Here is a 21,938-nt window from a genome sequence, read left to right on the forward strand (position 1 = left end):
GGGGTCTGGAAACTTGATGTCTCATGTTCAAAATTAAGTTTATATGAAGTTTATGGGTCATAGGGGATAAACTGTTTTTCAGCCTTTCCCTCCAAATAGTGGGGGGAATATCTCCACACCTACCTCTTTGGTTCTACAGTTGGGTAGAACAAAGTTTGCAGGCAAACTATTTAACTTGTCTAATCCTCAGTTTGCCCAGCTTCAAAAATGAGATTATTATACATCTTGCTCTTTAGGTCATTATGAAGATTAAATGAGAAAGCAATATGTATATTGCCTGGATCATTAATATATCTGATAACTATTTGTTCAAGGGTGTGTATGTCTGATTATGACAGCCATTCCCTGTGGCGGGTGTATTCTTTACACCACTGTTGATAACAGAGGACTTGACTAGGTAACCGTAATATGTTATATAATACAGCTGTTTGGGTATTTCAAAATGAATGATATAGTCTTTCCTTCTTTTATATACAGCATGGTGAAGCTGTGTATAACTTAATTATACCTGCCAATTTAGTCTCCAATTTCAACCTGAAAAAAAAAAAGGTCTGTAACTTTAATAATATGATTCCCTCTCAAAAATACATACTCTTTGTCTTGATTGGGTATGTGATTTTTATTTGTAATGACTTTATTAAAATATGTATCAAGAACCTTGCATAATTTTCATTGACCTTTCCACCTAACTGTAAAATGCCTAAGTGAATCATGGATCTCTCTTTAGAATTATAGCAAGTAATTTGGAAAATGAGAAACTAAAGCAGATAAGTTAAAGTTTAATTTGTTTAAATCTTACTAAAAAAATGTAGCTTTCGTTAAGTACCACTCATAGTTTCCAGACTTTTCTTTTCTCCCTTTAACTGTAGAAATTACTTAGCAATTATAGACTCTTGTAGATCTTTAGGAAACCAGGGTGATCTGAGTTTACAAATGTGAATGCCAAATAAACAGTAGTTAACACTTTTCTCTGGAAGGCACAGAAAAAAGGGAATATTAGAAATGCCCTATGATTTGACCTGAGTTTAAACAAAGTTTTACTTTTTCATTTAGATAATACTTACAATTTCAGATGAAGTCATTATTTCTTTCGATCTTTATAAAAACTTATCACTTGAAAAGCAGAAGGATTTCTTAGTTATACCTTGTAAGCATCTTTACTTGGCTTACATGATAAGTTTTAATAATTATGTGTATATATATATTTTCTATGCCCTCAGTTCTTTTTCAGTGTTGTGGATAGAATTAAGTGATCAGGGAGAACCTAAGAATATGTGTAGACATCCACTTAGCAAAAATTTGGGTCTCAAACCTGTGGCAAACCTGTGTTTACCTGTGGCAAACAGAATAAAACTAATTCTTGTCCTCATGTAGCAGTGTACAATAATTACAGTGTAGTGGTGGAAGACAGTCAATAAACTAGTATTTACAAAGCAAGGAACCAGGAAAAGCAAGTAAAAAAAAAAAAAAAACTAAAAGAAACAGATGAGAACAGGTCTAAAACAACTGCAATCTCCTAGGCACTCTAATAGGGAATAAATGGGGAGACCCGTTTACCTAACACCCTTGGAAAAGGCTTGTTTTAGGAGGTAATATTTAAGCTGAGTTGGGGAAAGAAGCACAGGAGAAACCAAAAGAAGGGCCTTCCGGGAAGAGGGAGCCATACATGCGGAGGCCGGAGGGCTGGAAAGAACTATTCTGGGATCCAAGAAAGTGTGTTTAGCTAAAGTTTAGCTGTCTAATATAGTAGCCATGAGCCACATGTGGTTTATCGAGATTGAGATGTGCTCGAAATATAAAATGCACACCAATTTATAAGACTTAATATGGCAAAAAGAATGTAACCTATCAAGAATTTTATATTGATTTCATATTGATACCATAATATTTTGGATGTATTGAATTAAACAAAATATATTTAAATTAAATTTACTTTTTTGTTTGCTTTTTAAAATATGGCTACAAAAAGAATTTTAATGAACATTTGTGGTTCTCATTACATTTCTGTTGGACAGCATCTGAGTAGAATATAATGAGCATGGGACTGAATGACTTGTGATAAGATTGGTTAGATTCACTGGAGCCAGATTAAGCACCGCCTTGCAGATCATAGAGAGAAATTCAGACTTTATCTGAAGTGAAATAGGAAACTATTAAGGGTTTTTAGCCAAGGGAATTTACCTTTTGCAAAGAACATTGGCTACAGTACGGAGAATGTGATGGAGGGGGGCCAGTTAGGAAAAACTAGTGCAGTACGTGTCCACATACACACTCAAACAAACACGCACAGCTAAACCAGTTATCACAACAGTTGTCAGATAATGTTATATAAAAAATTGTGTCTCTAATCATCAGTGAGTTTCTAAGTCTTATTTTGTGAAATTTCTTAACATGTTTGCAGGCACTGTTTACATGTATAGGAATTCCCTTTCCTTCTTCGCATGTTCATGAAATATTAAAATTCTTGCAAAATTAAATCTCTACCAGCCTCCCAGAACACTGTAATTTTTGGAATTAATAATACTTTAAAATCATTTACAGCTTTGAATGTTTCCAAGAGTTTTGACAAACCTGCAACATTTCTTAATATTTTAGGGTTCAACTAATTATTTAATGATTCGATGGAAACTACTGACATTATGAATCATGCCACCTCCATTCAGGGGGCCTTGGATCCCAAATTTAAGAAATCTCCTCATACTGTACAGCTTTTAAACCTCTCAACTATTCTCTATGGTAGAGCTTCTCTTCCCTCTTGTAAGTGAAGAAATTTGAGGCTTAGAGTTGTTAAGCAAGCTGCCAAGGTTATAGGTAGTAAGTGACAGACCCTTGGTTAAAATTCAAATCATTTAGGGGTGTGTGTGTGTGTGTGTGTGTGTGTGTGTGAGAGAGAGAGAGAGAGAGAGAGAGAGAGAGAGAGAGAGAGAGAGAGAGAGAGAGAGGTTCCTTCTTACCTAATTGTTCTTGTTATGGGGTGTGTGTGTGTATTTGTTTTCATGAATGTGAATTAGACTTGACATTTGTTTTATTTGGCTCAGAAGCTATATTTCTAGTACCACCGTTTAATCTGTATAAAATCGGAGTAATTCTTAATCCTTGGCTTTTTACTGTTATTTATATTAGCCCGAGACGGCACAGGCTTTGGATTATTTTTCATAGTACTGAAACATATGTGTCAGTGTGTGGCAGGTCCTCAAATAATGTCCTTTTATTCAACGTTGTTTCATTATAACGTTGATGAAGGGGAAGAAATTGATTAACAGCTGGGGCCACTGTCTGTGTGTAGCATGCACATTCTCCCGATGTCTGCATGGGTTTGCTCAGGATGGTCTGATTTTCCCCCACCTCCCAAAGATGTGCACGGGATGTATGGGCATATCGTCATTTTCCCCATCTGAGTGAGTGCGGTGTGGGTGTGAGTGGCCCCATCTGAGTGCGGTGTGGGTGTGAGTGGCCCACTCTGAGTGAGTGCAGTGTGGGTGTGAGTGGCCCCATCTGAGTGAGTGCGGTGTGGGTGTGAGTGGCCCAGTCTGAGTGAGTGCAGTGTGGGTGTGAGTGGCCCCATCTGAGTGAGTGCGGTGTGGGTGTGAGTGGCCCACTCTGAGTGAGTGCAGTGTGGGTGTGAGTGGCCCCATCTGAGTGAGTGCGGTGTGGGTGTGAGTGGCCCAGTCTGAGTGAGTGAGGTGTGGATGTGAGTGGCCCAGTCTGAGTGAGTGAGGTGTGGGTGTGAGTGGCCCAGTCTGAGTGAGTGAGGTGTGGGTGTGAGTGGCCCAGTCTGAGTGAGTGCGGTGTGGGTGTGAGTGGCCCAGTCTGAGTGAGTGTGGTGTGGGTGTGAGTGGCCCAGTCTGAGTGAGTGAGGTGTGGATGTGAGTGGCCCAGTCTGAGTGAGTGAGGTGTGGGTGTGAGTGGCCCAGTCTGAGTGAGTGCGGTGTGGGTGTGAGTGGCCCAGTCTGAGTGAGTGCGGTGTGGGTGTGAGTGGCCCAGTCTGAGTGAGTGAGGTGTGAGTGTGAGTGGCCCAGTCTGAGTGAGTACAGTGTGGGTGTGAGTGGCCCCATCTGAGTGAGTGCGGTGTGGGTGTGAGTGGCCCAGTCTGAGTGAGTGCGGTGTGGGTGTGAGTGGCCCAGTCTGAGTGAGTGCGGTGTGGGTGTGAGTGGCCCAGTCTGAGTGAGTGAGGTGTGAGTGTGAGTGGCCCAGTCTGAGTGAGTACAGTGCCGGTAGGAGGAGTCTGAGGCATTCAGGGTGGTTCCCATCCAGCTACCTGAGCTGATGGGAGAGACTTCCACCACCCACTACCCTGAACTGGAATAAGCAAGTTAGAAAATAATTCCTTTGCTTGTTTTTATTCATATTTGTTAAATATATACATAGCTAATGTTTATTTTAGTGTTTAATATCAGAAATGTTTTGGATCTTTATTTAGAATTTGGTGGTGTTTTTGTGACCAGAAATATGCCCTAGGAACTTAACTCTTTTATGTCAATTAGCCTGTTGTGAAATTAGTTTTGTTATATGTCATTTCATTTAAAGTTGCAGTTTCCAACAACCCATTGACAGTGTTAAGTAGGGACTTACTCTAGTTTCATTTTTTTAAAACTGTTATTTTTATTTATTTATTTATTTTTTTGCTTTAGGGAAAGATAACAATTTATTTGCTTTAGAATCTGCTTCCGCTTATGAATACTTCAGGGGATTCCAGCCACAACGCTGTGTACTTTGTGTTTCATTTCATTAAAGCTCTTTTACAGTCCTATTAAATAGTTAACGTTATCCTCAGAATCTCAGAAAGCTAATGTCTGAACTAAAATTCAAAGCTCAAACTCTTAGCTTTAGTTTCTTATCTACTTTTTAGGTATCTTTGAAATTATCTTCACTGTATCCTTGTTATGGAGCATTCACACTCTCACAATATTTTTCACTGTAAAAAAGCGAAGATGCTTTGAAATTCAGTGTTTTCAAAATTTGAATTTTCAAGTTCAAAAAAAAGTCACATTTCTTTAGTGAAATTAAAGTTGATTCCTGTCTTATCGCTGACAAAGCTGATAATTTTCAATAACCTAATAGTTTGATTTCTTCTAGTTAAATGAAATTAAAGAAAAAAATCAGATAGCACTCAAGGAAGCTTTTGCGATGCAGCGTAAAAATCTGGTAATTTGCTTTTAATGGATCCCAGAAACGGTGGGATAGTGGAATAGTGGAATCAGTAGGCCTATATTTTGACCAAGTGGTGTCATGTAACTTAAAACAGTGTCATATAACTTAACATATCAAGTCACAGTAAAATATGTAATGTGTGGTTCTACTCTAGATTTCAGATTCTATTAGTTAGGAATTAAAAATGCCAGATACTTGGTATGTGGTGTTATTATATAAAATATTTTTTTTCAAATGCCTGAGTATCCAAAACATGATAGTACTACTTACTTTAGTTTTCATTGTACTGTTTGATTTGGGAAATGATAGATTTTGCCTAATTAATATAAAATTATATTAAAACATTTACGTAAATTATCATCAGTTCCTACTACATATATTAGTAGCACAAAGAGGGGAAAAGTAAATTAACATTTCTTGAGGACTTGCTGTGTTGGTTATTTTATATGTGTTCTTTAATCTTCACAACTGTCCCATCGTAAGTTGGTATAGATATTAAACTGAGGTTTAGGCAGATTTACCCAGTTACAAAGCTAGTAGATGAGCCTCAGTGTTACTGTTTTTAAAGCTCATGGTATCTTTTAGAAATGAAAACTGGAATGAATTTTTGATTATACAGTTTGTTGGAATGTGTTAAAGAAGCTCTTTCAGAAGTGAACTATGGAAAACCTGACTCTTATATTTTCATTTTTAAATTGTCGAGATTCATAGCTTGTCGATTGGAGTGCTATCTAGTCCAGTGAGTAGCCAATACAGTAAAATTGTGTATGAAGTCAGGTTTCTCACTTCTGATTTTTTGTTGTTGTTACTGGTCGCAATTTTAGTTGGTTACCTCCATCAATCATCTTTTGTCCCCAGGCTCATCACTGATAACACAAAGGTATAAATACTTAGCACTGTGTGACACAAAGGTTACTCTGCAATTGTACAAGTTTTTTTCTTATTGACATTTTTTTTTAAATAACCAAAAACTGGTTATTGGACAGATTTTAAGAAAGTTTAGTCATTTGTATCCCTTCTCAGTCATAATTTTGCTAATAAGATTTGATTAGTATCAACTATCTGATGACGACTTTTCTTGATTATATAGTTAAAACTGAGATGCAAGGCATATCCTTATTTAGTTTTGTTCCAATATGCAGGTTTTAATGTATAATTTTGTTCTTTTATTTTGCTTGTAATACAGAACTCTACCTAGCCCTTTAATTCTGGTGGTGTGTTCCAACCAGATCTAATTCATAATGAGTAATGTATTTTGAACAAAAATATTGCCTGATTTGGGGACTTTTCTTAGTACAGTAGATTTTTTTTTTTTAGTGTATTGAAGGAGTTTTTTGTTTTGTTTTGTTTTGTTTTGTTTTTCTTTCCCCTTTATGTCACTCTTAAAATATTCTGTTGTGTACAACATTTTGGGGGATGAGGGAGACACCTTGCTTGGTAAAATCAACTTTGGTAATTATTTTGTAGCAAACCTATGTTTACAGTTAGATTTTTGGGGAAAATACTAAATTTTTGTTTTTGGAAGTTTGAATGGCATTCTCTTATGTAAATGGAATACAGAAATTTATCAACCATTTCTACCAATATATCATAAACCACAAAACTCACTCAAGCAACAGGTTAAATTGTTTAAGTGATATTCTTGCCTCTGTAATTTATTTCAAAAACAGGCTGAGTTCTTTTAAGTATTGTAAGATATTCCGAGTACATGAGAAAACATTGGTTAGAGAAGGGGGAAAAGAAAAAAAATTCTTAAAGGAAAAGCCTCTTTTTAATCCCAGATGAGGATTTTTTACCATCTCGGATATAAATGGACAGTATTTTTAGTCATCTTCCACTTTAATACTGGGAGTAGCTTGGCAAAATTTGTCACATGCCTGGGCTGTAAGAATGGTGAGAGGAAACTAAACGGAACAGTGAGCACCATGTTTCCTCTGATTTCTTCTTTCTCATTGAAGAGTATATGAATTTCTTGATTCTATTCACTTTTTGAAATTTTGGTATCATTCATGCAGATACAGTTGACCCTTGAACCCTCATGCAATTGAAAATCTGAGTATAACTTTGGACTCTCCCGCAAGTTAACTATAGTCCTTTGGTGCCTGCGGGTGATTCTTTTCAGGACCCCCGCAGATACCTAAATCCCTGGATACTCAAATCTCTTCCATAATATGGAATAGAACAATGCATAATGGGTTCCCACATCTGTAGATTCCCAGCCAGTGATTGAAAACACTGTTTTGCATCCACCTTTGGTTGAACCCGCAGATGCGGAACAGACTGATGCAGAGGGCTGACTGTATATTTATTGAAAAAGTCCTCCAGAAAGTGCATGCATTTCAAATCTATGTTCAAGGGTCAACTGTATTTTTATTTCCTTTTGATATCCATGATAATTATCTCTGAAGTTTAAGTCAAAAAATTGGAGTGACGTTTATAAAAGTCTCCATTTTGCAGGTAAGAAGGAAGATGAAAGAAGACATTTTATTCCATCTAGAGCGGGAATACTCCTTGAAAGGACCATCAGTCCTAAAAGACGGAGAAGAGAAAGAAAGAGTGGTTAGGCTTAGCTGTACTAAAAACATTCTCAAGAAGGACTTTAAAATAAGGAGCTAAAATAACTCTAGAGCCTGGGGAGATGCAATGCAATATTAAGGAGGATCTTGTTGAACCTCTGGCTATTACATAAGCGAGGCACAAAGAGACACAACACATGGTCACTGTTTTCCTTCTTCAGCATCCCTCATGGCTAGCCCGAGTGCCCCGGTTGGTCCATCTGGCTAGATGCATTGTCTCACCTGTGTTGATCCCACCCAGTCCTGTTAATTGGAAGGTGCACTTTACGTGATACGTAGGAAGGAACTGAGTGAGAAGTAGCTGGAGAAGGGTAGCAGTGCAAACAGCCTGTTGCTTTTTTTTCTTGTTTGTTCCCCTATGGAATAATTGTTATTTCTGACTCTTTCCTTTGGGCAATTATTGTCAAAACATTTGGGGCCAAGGCTGTAATCTAGGATCAGGAGCCACCAAAGTTTGTTTCAGAATTGGAGACAGGTGGAAACCCAATAGTTTACGGCAGCAAACGAAACAAGAGAAGCACCTGGAGCCCTTCGGTAGAGCCTGGCCTTACCTGACCCAGGGTAACCCTGTTTCCCACCCAACTTCACTATGAGCTTCGACTGCAGGCACAGTGTGATGCTGCTCATGTTAGATGCTGTGCCCATTTCCCATTAGAAATGGGGGCAGATTTTGCTAGAGATGGTGGAAGTCAGCTGAATCAGGATGCCCGTATCTAATATATTGCTATCTAGCCCTCTGAGCAAGAACCATCTGGTCTTTATTTGCTTGCCAACTTCAACATCACCCAGCCACCCGCCCTTTGTGCTAGGTTCCACTTTAGAAATTTATTTTCTAGATCTGCTCACACAGATAGCTTGAATACCAGTGTCTCCTATAAGATTTCATCATGTCTTGTCTGATTCCGGCTATAGCTCCCTTCATGGACCCCTAGCCTCTTCAAATTAATAGGCATAGTTCCAAGATTGTGTATCGGGTAAAGGTCTTCCTTCCAAGCTTGACTTTCCTCATTCATTCTCAGAGCCTTGAACAGCCTTACTTCGACCCACACCGGGGTGTTAATACTTGCATTATGAAGTCTTAATAACCCACCCCTGTAGACAATTCCCAACATAGGAAATGTGGTCTTCATGTCAGTGTCAGGGGGCTCTGTAATTCTGAGTACCAGCAGCATTCATGAGTATGATAAGTAGAATTTAAGACTTGAGAATTAAAAGGTGGAAAAAAGAAGAAAAGAGCAAACTATATGAGAGGAGGGGAGGGCAGAAGAGAGGCAAGAAGAGAGAAGAAAGGGGAGAGAGTGAGTGCTTGTGCTAAAAGACTAGAGCAGCTCTTGATAGTGCATTGCCTTAAGCTAGTGGCTTTAACTTCGGGATATTAACCCACTCATTCATTGGATATGGATGGGACTGGGATCTTGAATTTAAAAGTCCAGATTTCTTGTCATCTTGGCAAAATTACAACGTGAAGGGTATCAGGAATGGACAAGGAAATAGGCTACAAGGAAACAGTGTTCTTTCATGGTTCCTTCTTCATTGAGAAGACTAATATTTTGTTTTACTTTTCTTTGAAAAGAATAAAAAGTCTTTATTTCTTTTCTAGTGGCCATGGTCTAAATGAATTGCTCTCTTTTTGAATATGAAAAATCATTTTTCACATCAGAAAATTTCAGTTTCTTCTGCCCGCACACTGATAGAGAATATACATGTTCGTGCAGTAAATTCAGAAATCAGTTAACCTGCTTGGCTAATATGAAAATAAAGATTTATCTACTTTTAAATTTAATAGAGGGAAATGATAAGACAAATTAAACTGTGAAATTCTTCACCATCGGTAAGTTTCACACAGCTGCGGGGATAACTTGACGAAAGGACATGCTCAGCCAGATGGCCTGTGCTGGCCCCCTTCCCATTCCTGCAAAAGATATGTTATTCACTCCCAGGGTAGCTCAGGGAAAGAGCTGATTATGGGATTAAAACAACCAATGTCCAATTAACCCCTGTTTTGGTCAGTGTTTTCTACACAGTTTGGATAATTGGCATACTTTAGTTCCATCAAGGGAGGCAGCTGGTTTATTGGGTAGTTCAAGCTCCTGGGATTAAAAAATCTGACATTCTATTACCAGCTCTGCCGCTACAAACTAAGAATATGACCTTGGACATCTTATTTACCTCTTTGTGTCATTAGCTTTCCCCATTTGATAATTAAAGAGATGCGTTGCTATTAGACCAACATGAGCTGGAGATACTGTATGGAAAGTCAGGAAAAACAGTGTTGATATTTGTAGAGGTCTCTAGGACCATGGATTAAAAGATGCACTTTGTCTATATAGTATTACTACAGAATCTTAGGGGTGTTTGTGATCGCATAGGACAGAAGACCACTCAACAGAGCTCAAGCACGGGGATTTATTAGAGGCATGCAGTAGGCTCTTTAGGAACCAGTGATACAATGCATTGCACCTCCTTGGAACTGGAAAGCCCTTCAGCACCTCCTGGCTATCTCTCCCTCTCTTCCTTTTGCCTTCCTCACCTCTGCTTCTTTGTTTGCCCCTACTTCAGTCTTTCAGCATTAACTCCTCTGTATACTAATCTATGAAATGGGGCCTCATTAAAACAACACCAAAATGAATGTTTTCAGTGTCTTTGAATTCCAGATCTCGAGAGGAAATGAATTGGTCCAGTTTAGTCAGATTCCCAAAGTTGGTCCATTCCCCTGTGACTGGTAGATCAGAAACAGGTTCTTTAAGAAAAAGGTGTAGGGAAGAAAGAAACTATAGGCTTCTTTTGTACATGAAACTACTCTTTGGTGTAAGTAAACAGGTGTTACAAAATTTTAAAATTAAAAACATTAATTAGCTAAATTATTCAATTATTTTGCAGTTCCAAAGTATAGTTTTAGTTTTTTCAGGAACTATAGGGATTAAAGCATGTTAAAGCATATCAACAGATAATTTTGCGTGCCTCTAAACTGTTAGGCATGGGGATACAAACACAAAAGACATTCCCAACTCCCAAGGAGCTTTATGTGGGGTGACTGGCAAGTGAAGACAGTTTTTCTTGGGAAAGCCCTCTGGTCTGGTGCTATGTCTGTGAGTAGTAGAACAGTTAACATTTATTGAGTACTTAAGACTGTTGTCTTAACCCCTGTGCTTCGTGGTCTTTCTAATAAAAATAAGAGACTTACAACAACAGAGACAAGGTCTCAGAGTAAGAATAGTTACCCCAAAGTTCTCAAAGTGCTGCAAAAGCATTTGTCTTACCAAATTCACTTTTGTTACAGTACGTGGCCATTTAATACCATAGGAAAGGCTAACATTCAGAAGACCCTGATGTGGTTTTGGATGAGCCACTACTGGCCAATTTAACCAATCACTCAGTTGCTCTCAGCTTTCGTATTCTTGTCTGTTAAAATGTAAATGAGGATAATATAATATTAATCAACCCCATGAAGAGAAACAAAGAACACGCATCTTGGTATTTCATTAGAGGAGGAAGTATGGCTTAAACACTTGGGAAAAAGCAGGGCTGTTTCAATATACAGTATACTTCACGGGAGTCAACGTGTGTGTCAGTTCCCAGGAGCTTTTCTGCACTACTTTAGCCAGTTAAGAATTTGTAAAGAATGGTGTCTTCGCAGTACCCACTGAAGACTGGCGCCCAGCAGCATTTGTCTTTCTCTTGTCAACAGTAGAATTTAACTATCTTATCTAGACCTTAACCAGGTAATAGACTATGTCAGTGGAATATAGCAGCTCTTTTCTAGTGTTTGAAGGATAACTGAGGATTAGCTTTGTTTTCTGTGTCCCCAGAAGGACCAGTGAACAGACCAACGGGATACAGATTATAACCCATTCTGTAGACCGTTGGAGCCGTGTGCAGTATGGAAGGAGCTCTCTGAATAGTGAAAACCCTTACTGAGTGCTCTTGGAGCACAGGCACTGTGCTGTGTGAACTGAACATTGTCATATTTATTCCTCCCAGTGGCCTGTGAAATAGGTATTGGTTTTTGCACGTTTATGAATAAAACTTTTGAGAGTAGTTAACTTGTCCAAGGTTAAACAATTCGTAAGTGGAAGAGCCAGAAATTGAACCCAGAGCTGTCTGATTGAAAAAGATGCAACCTTGGAAAATAGTCCAGGGTCCCTGGAGCTTTCCAGAGGTTAGCTAGACCACTAGAGTTAGCAAATAGGTTATAAAGGTGTTTGAGTACTGGATGGGATGGCTGGTTAGGCAGGTTGGTTAAATTCTGTGATCCTGTTGTGTGTGCCAATCAATTGGCAAGATGTACTGTGGAATCATGATAGGAAAATAGGTTTCTTTTCATAAAAATTAGCTGCTCTGCAATTTTCATATTATCAGTATTATGGAGGCTAGAGTGTTTGTCAGTTCAGCTTTAAAAAGAAGTCAGTAGTCCAAGTGAATAAAGTGTCTGCCAAAAAATAAAGTTTTTTTTTTTGTGATAGACAAGGAAATTTGATTTGATAGTGCAAGATCTTTAAACAAATGCCTAAATAAATCTTTTCATATATAGTAAGATTTGTTTTGTTTTTAATACATATTAGAGTGTCTTACTGTACATTTTAGAAAACTAGGTTTTCAAAATCTTACCCATCTACATCAAAGTTATATATTTTCTGTACCTGCATGACTTCTTAGCCTCCTCAGACCTGAGAAACATTATTTACATTTGATACCATGCCACGAAGCAAAAAGAGGCCTTAAGCTTACCCCTTCAGTATAGGTCAAAGGAATGCATTTCCTTGATTTTATATTGCTACTAACAACAATATGCAGACATGGTAAGAAGTAGAAAAGGCATGGCAATGACATGTCGACTCTTCTTGCATGAATATTCAAGAGTTGCTTGAGTAATGTTTGTTTTTGTTGATTTTTTTCTTTTTTTAGTTTTTCAGGTTTAAAGTCTTTTTAAAGTCATTTTACTGCTTTTACATATTCTAATTGAATAACTTCATGGTAGGATATTGTTTTTATTTGGCCAGACACAGTGAAAGCTCATACCTGAAATTCTTCCACAAATAGAGGGTCAAATGAAAAAGAATCACCCTAAGAATAGCTTTGACCAATTTGATTTAATCTATCACACAATTTAAAGGGTTTGGGTTCTTCAATACGGGATTATTATTTACTTCAGTGATTGATTTTTAAAATGGGCATAGAGAAACAGTTTCTGCATTGTGGTTGATACAGGACACAGTTAATTCATAAACGCTTTCTTTCCCCATTGTAATATAACTATCTTTTAGGTTGAGTTTGATTTGTTTGGTTTCAGGGAATAAATCTTTCGATGTGATAACATATCATTTCTTAATGCATCTCCATCATAAGAAAATTTAACAAAGTAATATTTTAATGTTAAGCAGATTTTATTCACTTTTCAATAGAGTATTTTGAGAGGGAAAAATGTATTTTGAAACATTTGCTCATTCTTGGTACAGTAGATCTTACAGACCTTGACTAGGGTGACACTGATTAAAGGAAACTAAATGAATAATCAGGGTTTTGTTTTTTTTGTTTTTTTGTTTTTTGGGGGGGGGGGGTTGTGTGTTTTTTAAATAAAAAGTTAAAATAAAGACCCTAGTATAAAAACTTTGAAATCTTCTAGAAATATAAATATTTCCAAAATATTTAAATCTTGTATTTTTGAACAGAGTACCAATCACATGTGATCTCCAAACCCACAGACCTTCCTGTGTATGATAAAATACTTTGTTACTCTTTAATTTTGTAATTTTTTTGTTAGTTTATATTGGGGGGGGGGGGGTGGAAACGAAATCTTGAATTTGAAACCAGACATTATAAATAGCATCATATTTTAAATGTTACGGTACCTTGGAATTATGATAATCCCCCTCTCACTTTACAGACTGAGCCTTCAGAGGTTGACTAGTTGCAGGTTCCATGGGAAAGGCTCTCTGCCACGGGCTGGGATGTAAGGACCACGGAGACGTCATATTGGCCCATGAGGAGTTTACCCTCTGGGTGAGGGCCAGGCATAAATAAACCAAAATATAATTTTGTAATGAGGCTCTAGAAAGATTACTGAGTGCTGTGAGGTCCCAGAGATACAAAACTATCGTCAGCCTGTGGAGGAGAGGGAAGGCTGCCCAAGTAGGGCCGAGTGCTCAGCTGAGACTTAAAGAATAAGCAAGATGTCTTACTTACTCTTTCAGCTTAATTGAAGGCAAAGGGGGTTTATTATATGATGTATTTTTAAGTCTGCTACGTTTCATCAAATGATGATGATGGTAGGGAATTGTGTGGCTGAATGGGGGAAGTGCACTAAGCAGAAGGTTCTTTTTGTTCTGTGTCACATTATTTCTCCCACTGTTATGTCCTACTATCTAATGACATCTAATGACAGGAATATAGAACAAATCATTTATTTTACAGAAATGCTACAATTGAAAGCACAATGAGGACCCAAACAAGAAAGCAATATATAAACAATAGGAAATATTGATGTAAACACTTAAGTAATTGATACCAGTGTTGAATAACCTACTGAACAGAGAAGGGATAAGTATAGTATATATGTGCCACCACATTATCATCATTCTCTCTGGGAAAAAAAAAAACAAAAACCCAGAAAAATGATGTACATCATAGATTGAGATTCTCATAAAACTAAGTATTTAATTCTTTGGTGTTAAAATGTTTGAACTTTATTAAATAATGCTAATAGCAGATAGTAGTAGTTGTCTTTAATGATCTTGCTGAAGTAAAAATTCTTCTGAAATATTCTTTTGTCTAATAAGTCAGAAAGGCCGTGACCTTGTTACCTGGACTTCTTCTGGTTTCTGCTCCAGCTCACAGGAGCGTCTCCTAAGCCTCCTGATCCCCTCCCCCCCTTCAGTCTGTGTGTGTGTCTGAGTGTCAGACGCCCTGTTCAGGGCCACGGGCAGCAGTGTGGCCTGAACAGGCCTGAGACCTGGGCAGCAGGAAAGCTGGCTCTAAGATGTGCAGTTACCAGCTACAGTCACTGTGATCACCACTGCACGCATTTGCTGATGTAGAGACATGGGCAAAATAGGAGTCAGGGAAAAGCATGGGTGGCAATTTCTGCAATAAAAACAAAACCATTTAAAGTAAATAGCCAACTGATGGTGTGCCAGTAGCTTCATCTTCCTAGTTGAAGAACTTATTTTAATGTTACCTGTAAATATTTAAAGACAGAAATTCCCTCAGTACGTTGGGCATATTCTTGTTTTTGTTTGTTTGTTTTTTTTTTGCTTTTTTTTTTTTTATTGTTCATTAATCTCCTGTCAGATTTATTGATTTCTTAGTGACAGATTGTGTCTGTAGTGATACTTCTCTGCCACAGACTGGCTCAGACCTTCAATCTAGAAAGCTTTGTGTTCTGGACCATTGTGAGCAAGAGTGATGTCGTAATGTTTACCATTTCTGGAAAATAAAGGAGTTCATGGTTCACTCACAATAAGGCAGCGCTTTCACCCAGGCAGTACATAAAGAAAACTATTAATTGATAAGTAATTCCTCTCAATAGATCTTAATAGTGTTTTATAGAGAATTCTATTCGTTTTAAAAGAAAATGTCACTAGATTTTTGTTATCAAAGCTTGACAAACGAGGTAGTGTCCATTACTAATAATTTTGATACACACACACTATTTCTGCCTGGTAAAGGCAATTCCGTTTTTAGTGGTATTTAATTTGATAATTTTTATATATATAAAATATACATATATTTGTATATACAGAGGATGCCAAAAAATGTATACATATTTTAAGAAAGGGAAAAACTGTATTAAAATTATAATGCTCAATATACCGATAACAAAAGATGAATGCAAGTCACGTTTGACTTCAGCAATTACAAGAGCTGCTCTAAGTGGTTACGGTTGGCGTCCAGACACTTCTGATTACAGTGAACTACTGCTTGAGCATAGATAACATCTCTTAAAATGTATATACATTTGTTTGGCACCCCTACTCCCGCCCGGTATACTTCTTTTTACTTTGTTACTGAAAAACTAGCAGTGTTTCTAGGGCAGTGCAATTTTGGTAGTTTTATTCAAACCTATGTAATTCACACAAAAAATAATTTTGCAAAATGAAAAACTGATAATTTAGAACATTTACATATACATGTATCATAATTTGCAAATTATATAAAGTTACAGTCAATGATACTTGATTTAAAAAGGAAAGCTTTTATATTATAAATTTACCTCAACAGTATTATGCATCCTTAAAAATGATTTCTTGATCGGACTGCTTCACTAAGAACATTCATCACATAATTTAGCTTCATAAATGTAATTTAAGACAAATTTAATATCTTGTTTGAACAGCTGAAACAAAAGGCATGGTTTTGATAGATAATTGTACTGTTAATAATATATTACATTAAGAATCACTTTTATTGCTGTTGTTGATAACCAAAGTTTCTTCCTATATGTATACTTTGGAAAGTTATGGAAGACTATGAATACATCATAAAACCTTGCTCGTTGAACCAATTTTTAGCAGTTGAATCGGTGTATTTGGGAAGAATGGCCTAAGATATCGAGAAATACGCAATTTTCATTTCAGCTGGTACAGAAGTTTGAAGGTGTGGGGGAGCTTGGTCAATTCAGGGACTAGCAAGTTAATTTCAAAATTGTCACATGGCAGTGATCAGTTACAACAATCAAACATAAATAATTATACAGGCATACATACACATGTAAAACTTGTTATTCTGAAACACACACACACACACACACACACACACACACACACACACACACGAGTTTCTTCTCTTATTTCCTAATCCATGCAACATTTTGAGTAGAATATGCTTTGTAACAAAAAGTACATGAAGATCTTGTCATCAAAGATGGGGAACATTTTTAAAACAGAGTGTATGTACCTTGTGAGTAAATGCCGAGTATCCAGTAAGTGTACCAGAAACCCCAGGAGCTTTGATCAAATGCTAGCTGTTACATCAGTTCCGTTGGTAATCTTTCTTACTGATCTGCGACCTTGACCTTGGGCTTGTGTCTGTATGTCAAATCTGTTTTAAGGATGGGGAGGCCATAGTTGAGTTTAATAGGATTTATGCCCCAATCTCAAAGGGTGTGTGCGTACCATTTTCCATTATACTTCATATTTTGTTAAGAGATTGGAAAATAATATGCTTTTGAAAACTGATAGCACTAGTTACTTTGAAGAGCTATTGGAAAATGTTAGGATAAGCTATACCCTCTATTCATTTTATGTTTAAACCTTTTTTTCATACTTATGCACTGCCAAAATTTGTTAATGATTATTTTATGTTTTTTCAGAAAAACTTCTTGAAGACAGTGAACATATTAATATTATTTCTAAATAAATATTATATGTATTCTTTGTCATACAATTCTTTTCCTGGATTTTCTAAAATTATAGTTAGAATTAATTTTATTTAATATTTTCTAGATTTCTGTGTTTTTAAATAATGCAACACAGTATCCAGCAAGGTATTGCATTTTTAGAATAGAAATTTTTTGGCATTTAAGCTCTTCCTCTAGCTCATTTGATTCTGTGAGCCTTTTTAACTTAAAATCTCCAACTTTTTCATCTTAATTTTGATATTTTTTTTATTTTATGAATTACAGAGGCAGAGTAAAATGAATGGTGGATTTTATTGAATCTGATTCATATACATAAGGCTTCTGAGGATAATTCAGAACAAAGACGATCTTACCAATTCACTATATCAATTATAGGGGATATTTGTATCTGTCGCCAGGACAATTATTTTACCTCTCTCATGAATTTATCTGTGTTGTCATTAGGGATCCTAAATCTTTACTTTATTCAGTATGTACCATTGTGAGATAACCAAAAGCTCCAGTGTGAACGTAAGCTCATACTTAGCTTATAAGTAAACATCAGTTTGAAATTCGGTAGCCCCATTGGAGAAAGCAGTGAAGAGAAATATCTTTGATGATTTGAATGGGTAAAGGGTATGGCTATTTCAAAATCATTTCGTTCCCCTAGAATTCACTAAAAAGTCTATAAAGCGTATTGGTCTCAGCTAGTTCCAGTTTAGACAGCATATCAGCTTTCTGGTTAAAATGTGTATCATTTTTATCCACTGCAATTTGAGAAATTAATTGGAATATTAGCAGTAAAATTTTAGAGTTGAAAAGGTCCTCAGATACATAGGTCCTTGTGTGTTGAACACTTGAGTCAGTCAAGAAGTAGTCTGTCCTCGTGAATCTCTTTTAATAGGAAATGTGAGTGACACTATTTTACTCCTTTGGAAGAAGCTGACGACAAGTTACAGTTGATGGACCTGGAAGTTAGGAGCAAATTTGGCCTTGGGCAAAAATATGTAATTCCTCAGGTTGCTGTGTCACTCACTGCAGTGTCAGTGGCTTCTGTTACCAATCTCTGAAGACTATTTACATCTAAAATGAGAATCTCTAGGAGAAGGCAAGAAGATCGTGTGGTCTAATTTCAAACGTAGAGGCCCTCAGTTGAATTTAATATTTTTAGATAAATTTGTTTTCTTGCCACCCCCACACCTCCAAACCTTTGTACCAGCTGAATGAGAAGTTTACTGTATGTTCCTCAATATTTTGGGCCACTTCTTTCCAAATACAGAGTCTTAACTGCTAAAAATTGTTTCAGCCATCAAATTGTACAACTACACATCCATCTTTTGATAAAGATAATACTACAAAGAAAGTTATTATCTTGGACTTCAAATTATATCAAAGGACATACACTAATTTTGATTCTACACTAATTTTGATTCTTTTTACCCTAGACTTAGAAATATTATCTGATAAATGAAATTTCAGGCCTACTTCTGTACTATGTCTTTATTATTCCCTGCTGTGAAACGGTAATAATTGAATGTTACTTTTATTCTCTAGCTTAATTTTTTTAAAAAACTAACTTTTAATTTATAAAGCGTATTCTCTGTAGTCTTCACTTTTCAGTGAAGCTCCAGGCTTTTTTTAAAAGATTTTATTGGGGAAAGGGAACAGGACTTTATTGGGGAACAGTGTACTTCCAGAACTTTTTTTCCAAGTCAAGTTGTTGTCCTTTCAATCTTAGTTGTGGAGGGTGCCGTTCAGCTTCAAGTTGTTGTCCTTTCAGTCTTAGTTGTGGAGGGCGCAGCTCAGCTCCAAGTCCAGTTGCCGTTGCTAGTTGCAGGGGGCACAGCCCACCGTCCCTCACGGGAGTCGAACCGGCAACCTTGTGGTTGAGAGCCCACTGGCCCATGTGGGAATCAAGCCGGCAGCCTTCGGAGTTAGGAGCACAGAGCTCCAACCGCCTGAGCCACCGGGCCGGACCTCTGTTTAACTTTTAAAACTTTCTTTCAAAAGTCTCACCTTAGAGAATACCCAGAGTTGTCTCAATTATTTACCTGGTATTTGTATTGCTTAAATAAAAGTATCAATAATTAAGTTTAAAAGTAATCAATAATTATGATATGTTTATTGTACTCTTTAATAAAACATCTTAATGTTTTCTTATCTTTTTGTATAAAAAGCATCCCCAAAAATCTACAGTGGAATTTAGATAATATTTTCCAATAGGAGTTATTTAATGCCACAATTAAGTCGCCTTTCAATTATTTCTGCATTTTTAGGAACCAGAGCCAAGAATTTAAATGCTCATTAAATCAGCATTGTAGAAATACCTTTAAATTCAATACTCAAACAGGTATTACTTAATAATGCAGAAGAAATTGGAGGAGAGTTTATGAAAACAATTGGAAGACGTGAGGTATTCATTAGATATAATTTAAGTAGCATATGAGGTGACTTCATGTTTAATCACGGAAATGTGTTTTTAATAGAGAATTTAATTGCAAATAAGATACTGAATCTTTTCCTTTAAAACAGCTGGAGAAAGACCTTTCTTTTCTTATTATTTATCTGTTCTCAACCCAAAGTCGTCTTAAATATAAGAATCCTATTAGATGCATCCTTCATTTATTCAAGTAAAATCTTACTACTTGGACTTCACCATTTTAAAAAGTGTTTAAAAATTCAGCAAACTTTTCCTTTGCTGAATAAATCATTTCTAAATAGTACGTGTCAAATACATTGCAATAGAGGTAGTTTAACTACTTCAGAGTGAAATGCTACTATTAACGTGGGTATGCATATAGATTGCACATAGAAGCCAAATTCTTAAATGTGTGTTGACATTGATGTTTTTAACTGAATACTCTCAATAGTATTAGACAACTGGCAATATTCTTAAGTAATATATACATATATAAGTAATATATACACATATGTATATATACATATAAATATAAAGTGAAGCAAGCAAAATATATGTTGGTGATTAAAAATAACATGGTTGTCTTTTTACTAAAAGAAAATGAGTCACACTAATACTAACGTAAAATTAACCAATTTTAACCTTAAGAAGTATATTTATTAGATAGTGGTAATATTTTACATTTGTAATACCCCTAATATCTGTAGGTCCCAATGAACTGTATTATATCCAAGTCTCATGCCTCCTTTTCTTTTTTTCCTAAATTTCTCAGTTAAAATCAGTACTATAAAAATGAAAAGGCAAGACTTAGAACAGGTGTAGGAAGGATTGCTATTGATTTCTCCCACATTAGTTGTTTAAGAGATATAAAATGAAGTTATCTTAAGAAATTTGGCTCACTCAGTTCCCTGAAGAATTTTTAATTGTATGGTCGGAGTGAATTGAGGCCTTGAGTAGTCTCAGAATTCCTACTTTCTTAGGCATTTCATTTTCTGCCACAATGGTGGTAGCTGTTGTCACTGAGTGGCACCTGAAGCAGTCTCTAAGTAAACACAATGCTTTATTTACTGATTCATCTTATTAAAAAACGGTTCTATGTGAAGCCCTTTTTCCTCTCACTGTTACGTGTAATTGGTGCTACTTATAGAATTTCTTTTCAAAAAAATTGAATGAGAAATAACTACCTTGACTTAGACAAAATTTTCTGGAAGCAGTTATTCATCTCCCTTCAAATCTATTCTAAGTATGTTTCTTGCCCACTTTTCTATAGGACGATGTAATAGCTTAGTGTATGCACATAGTTGTATTTATATGTATTATAGTAATGAAGGTTTCCAGGAGGGAATTCCCGCTCATTCTCAGAATTTTTTTTTTTTTTCCCCATTCCTGAATCCCGAGATATAAACTGTTTTCTGTTCTCCACAATGAATCGTTTCCACAAAGTGATGGCCGATACTACCAATCACCTGGGTTCAAGGAGCCGATTTACCCGATTTCCCGACCAACTTTTCTTGGGATTCCGGAACAGAAAAATGAAAAAAATGCCCGAGAATGGGGCGGGGGGATTTTCTCCCGAAAACCCTAGTGATAAATAGGAAAAATGTCTGAGAGATACATTGTGAGTAGTACGTTTATTTCCCATTGTGGGTTTTACTGGATTCAAGGAGACAATTTTCCCGATTTCCCAACCACCTGTCATGCAGGATGTCCTGCAGGGTCTCAGCTCCCGCTCCCCACATAAGAACACAGGACATGGTGAGGCCAAAAAGGAACACCCACGGAGCCATAGATAGGGAGTCATACCACTATAGTCTGGCTGTTGGCTGGGTTGGAGACACAGGAAGCAGGAGCCACACAGTCCACAACCAGCTATCCCCTTCTCTGTCAACCTACCTCACTTGCTAACTGCAATCCGCTGTGCTAACTGCAGTCTGTGCTTGCTAGCTCAGCCACCATTCGCTGCTACCGTAGCCACGGCAGTTATATTAGTGGCCAGTGGCTCACTGGTTACAGCTGACGGCCAACTAGCCACAGCTGATGGCCATCTGTTCACAGTTGATGGCCGTTTACTACCTGAACCAACAGCTTTCCACATGAGGCCAAGAGCCTGGAAACTGCACTCCTGGCTCTGTCCCCACACCAACTTTTCTCAGGATTCGAGGACAGGAAAACGAAAAAAATTCCTGAGAACGGGTGGGAGGGAATTCCCGCCTGGAAACCCTAATAGTAACTATGTTTTCTAAACTAAAAATTGGTGCAAGTACCTTGTCATTTGTTTTAATTATGATTTTCGTTTTAAAATCTTTTTAGAACATTTTTCAAATCACAGATAATATTTTATTTTTACTTATTGATTTACAAAGTCACACAAAAAGAAATAGCATGGGTGGGGAAAAGAGTATTTTATATTAGGAACATCCTAGAAACTTTGGGTTACAGGTTTACATGTAACCTGTCT

At 36.8% G+C, this 21,938-nt stretch overlaps 1 protein-coding gene across 2 annotated transcripts in view; it reads left to right on the forward strand.

Moving 5' to 3' along the window:
- The window catches only part of NRIP1 (nuclear receptor interacting protein 1), an 83,929-nt gene that overhangs the window by 55,114 nt on the left and 6,877 nt on the right, over positions 1-21,938 (forward strand). The window lies entirely within an intron of this gene.

The sequence above is a fragment of the Rhinolophus hipposideros genome, assembly GCF_964194185.1.
Source record: "Rhinolophus hipposideros genome assembly, chromosome: 2".
Lineage (NCBI taxonomy): Eukaryota > Metazoa > Chordata > Mammalia > Chiroptera > Rhinolophidae > Rhinolophus > Rhinolophus hipposideros.